Source organism: Protobothrops mucrosquamatus, unplaced genomic scaffold, assembly GCF_001527695.2.
Source record: "Protobothrops mucrosquamatus isolate PMUCROS unplaced genomic scaffold, P.Mucros_1.0 scaffold_93, whole genome shotgun sequence".
Lineage (NCBI taxonomy): Eukaryota > Metazoa > Chordata > Lepidosauria > Squamata > Viperidae > Protobothrops > Protobothrops mucrosquamatus.
Genome location: NW_015386169.1, coordinates 207,824 through 212,192, shown reverse-complemented (window position 1 = coordinate 212,192; position 4,369 = coordinate 207,824).

Sequence of the window (4,369 nt, the reverse complement as noted above, 5' to 3'; positions counted from 1 at the left end):
AAAATAGATTGCAGCTGTAGGCAAGGGTGGAGATCATATCCCACCCACCCCTACCAGTGGTGTTACTAATTGAACATACAGTACAACTGCTCATTTTCAAATGCCATCATTTGCAAGAAGTTAAATAATGCCAAAAACTTTCCAGGAATCCCCTAAAGAACATAGTTATTTATATAGAACTGTCTGGCTTGATTATTTATAAACAGAAGCTTCTGATAGGAAGAGTTACAGACAGAGCTGCCCCAGTGGGGCTACTGCTACTGAATTTCAATTTGCTATAAATACCTAGAAGAAAGGTGTTTGGGGACATTAAGGAAGCAGCAGCTGGTAGCAACCTACACAAGGATTCTTCGGCGAACTTGTATATTACAGGAAATGTTTAAGAGCTCAATGTCACATACCTCAAATCACTGTATATCTAGCAGCTGCCACCAGCTGAAGGTGAGTTATAACTACACCCAGATTATTCACTGTTGCAACCAGGAATGGAAAAACTGGTTTGGATTAAGAAGATGTAACCTACACATGTCCGTGCCTGCACACTCATACACATACATATGGTACAAAAATAACTTTGGGCGAGGGTGACTCTCTGTATGAGTACCTATGTATTTTCCAGAAATCATTCTGAAATTTGAAATACTGGAATACTATTTCCAGGGGTAGTTGAAAGTTATTCCAGATCAAACCACTATTCTTTTCATATACCCACATGGAATCTAGAAGACTCTCCGACACAAGCATGCATTTATATCTGTATATCTACATCTATCTATATCTATATTATATGAAGTTTTAATAAAATTATCAAAGTAATTTTATATGCTCCATCACAACTTGACAATTATAAAATAACTGACTATCATGACAACCAACAACTACTGAAATCAGCTATTAAAAGAACTACTGCTAGGAAATCTTTAGGAAGAGGTGAGTCACACATTACTCCTTTTTCAAGGGCAGAGGGTAGCCAATGCAGCTTTCAGTCACAGTCAGAAAATGTGCATTATGAATGAGTCTGTTCAGAAAAATCAATGTGAATTTAACATTCCTAAAATACCTGCAAGACTCTTAGGATTTAATTTGTAATCTGTCTAATTGCCATTGCAGTCTCTCTCTCTCTCTCTCTCTCTCTCTCTCTCTCTCTCTCTCTCTCTCTGTGTGTGTGTGTGTGTGTGTGTGTGTGTGAGAGAGAGAGAGAGAGAGAGAGAGAGAGAGATGTCATGATTGTGGATTGCAGAGATCCTAGACTAGATTATTATTCCATTGTTACCCAATTGCATGGTTTATTCCAGAAATAAGTAATAAATGAATGTTCATTGCTAATGTTTCCATTTTAGGATTTAAAGGGAAAAAATCCACAGTATAAATAATGTATAGACATGCCTGTTATGAGGTCAGAAAATTCCATCCATTTTACACTAACATTAAAAGCGTGCAGCAATTTAGTGAATAAAACTTCGGATTGGTGCAATTGCTCCCAGACTAGGCTTCTTTGGTGCAGTCACCATGTTTTACACTCTTCACTTTACGAAAAATCCAGATGACTTCTGAACTTTGCCCACTGCTGACTTGAAGTGCTATCTACTCCTCCTTCAGTCCGCCAAGAGCGATGCTTGCAACTCCTGTTCAGACTGATACAAAATGGCACAGTCCTGAGTAAGTGTGCCGTGTTGGGGCAATCAAAGCAATTCTCCAATATTGCAGCCTTCCTTCTTCAGCACATCATCAGCCCCTGGGGAAAAAAACTTCTGTCAGTCACTACACTGCAGCAAGAAAGAGGCATGTCTTCCTGTAAACCTCTAACCGTATTTGAATAAACATTTGTTAAAAAACAGACAGATTCACAAAGGAGCTTAGCCACAATTATTTAGGATGTCTTTCTCCTTCCTTCCTTCCTTCCTTCCTTCCTTCCTTCCTTCCTTCCTTCCTTCCTTCCTTCCTTCCTTCCTTCCTTCTTTCTTTCCTTTATTCCTTCCTTCCTTCCTTCCTTCCTTCTTATTAAGGCCACAGTATTGACTCCCAGATTTCTTGGTGTTCTGTTTGGGATGCTGCAGGAGACACAATGGCACTGTCATTCCATTGTCATGCTATCTCAGCCTTCAGGCGAAGCACCCAAGGCCATAGAGTTAAAGCCCATTCAGAACTGCTGTTTGAACACTTTAGTCCTACAGTGCAGTTCGAACACACCATTATTTAAATTTACCAGTCATAAATTGCTTCCATCATTCCATGCCAGATGAAATATGGGAGCCTATGTGTGTCATACTACGTGATCCATATGGGAGTATATTTGCCAGAAGAATGCAAAAATACCACCTGTGCTAAAAACAACACAGGTCTACTGCACAGGTTGGAAGGTCCAGTAGCTAAACACTACTGTGTCCAGCTCTTTGTTTATTTAATCAACCAATTAGTCAATTTATATGAATGCTCCACTTGCCAATATACTGTAACTCTGGGCAGCAACTTAACATTAAAACAATTAACAATAGCAGAAATAAAGAACATATATTCCAGAGATAGACACATCTAACATTCCAGCCTACATGCTAGGGGAAAAACATGGTTTTAGTGCCTTCTGAGATACTAGCAAGGTGAGGGCAAGTTATATCTCATGAGATGATGGAACATAATTTCATAGGTTGGCTATTGCCATAGAAGAAGAGGCAAGAGCAGAGTAATGGCAGAGAAGGCTGACCTGGGACCTCATAAAGCCAATAAAGATCTAGTTTCTGGTCTATTTTTGATCACCTCTGATATAGTATGTAGCAAAATATAGTAGATTTTACATACCTTGTAGCTGTCATTGGTTCCTATGCTATCAAAAATACAGTTTAAGCTTGAATGGTCAAAAATGACAAGCAGATCTCTCTCATGGGCTAAGGATGCGATGAAGCCATACTCATATAGGGCATGACAGAAAAAAAAGTTGTGGCCAGACCCTGTTCATGCCATGGTTAGGTGTAAATGTGGACATGACCATATGTTTATTACTAGAGGAGAGAAAGGATATTACTGATGTTCTATTGAGATATACCCATTTAAATAAAGTAATCCACTCAGCAATCCTGCATTTCCAAATTGCATTTTTGTTGAGGCAAATTGAAAAATGGGAATTGACAACTTGGTAAAGTGTGTTACTCATTGTTACTTAGTGATCTTCCTTTGAGATCTTTTTCCCAATTTGCATTCCCCAACTTCTAGTCTTGGAACTTCGCTTGGAAAGAAAAAATAACACAAATACTTCTATTAGAGTAACCTCTCGCCATCACATTAAGGCATAGGCATAGTTAAGTGGTGGCGAACCTATGGCACGCATGCCAGAGGTGGCACTCAGAGCCCTCTCTGTGGGCACGTGTGCCATGCCCCGGAGATGGCAACTGTCCCTCTTCAACCAGCCACCCGCTAATTTGCCGAGGTCCCACATGGCCAGATGCATCCCAGCATCCATGCGCTCGCTGGCCTCTGTGTGCAGGGGCCAATGGTGTCAGGCAGCAGCTGCCCCGGCCCCTGCCTCACCTTGCCCTGTGACAATGGCACCCCCACCCTGCCTCGCCTTGCCTCGCCTCGCCTCACCCCGCAGGATGAGGCTCTTGCCCACTGCCCCACCTGCCAGAGACCCCCTGGATCTCCCCCAACCCTGCCCGGCCCCCACAGGCGTCCCTCCCCATGAGCAACATTGAGGTGATCATGCCCACCTTGGCCACACCCTCCCAATCTGCCATGACCACCACAGCCACGCCCACCCAGTGGGCCACGCCCACCTGGCACCCGGCGATAAAAAGTGGGTTTTGGGTTGCGGTTTGGGCACTCGGTCTCTAAAAGGTTTGCCATCACTGGCATAGTTGAAGGGTTGCATGACTGAGATAACAAGTAATTTTATCAGAACTTCATCTGATTCTGTAAAGCTAATCCTTTTCTTTCCTTTTTCCTTTCCTCTTTCCTTTCCTCCCCTTTCCCCTTTCCCCTTTCCTTTCCTTCTTTCCTTGTATGATTAGGAATTAGTGCTTTCCTCCAATCATGAGTCTCCTAACCTTCCGTGATAATGCCTTCAGTTCACTGCCAGCCCACTAAGGGAACAGACTAAATTTGGGTTTAGCTATGCCAGTTGCAGTATTGTTTTTCTGCTTCTCCTGGCACAAGGCATGTTACAAAAGTCTTCATTTATAATATAGATGATGCCATAGTCAGAGGCTGAAGTTCTTAAAAGGACACAAAGAAAAAATGATAAGAAACCAACTTAATGAACATTATTTCATAGAATTAAAGATCAAGCTTTTTAAAAATTAATAAACAAGTATAAACGTATCTGACCAAGGTTAATATGCGTGGGGTTTCTAGTAGCAATTAATGGAATTTATTTTTT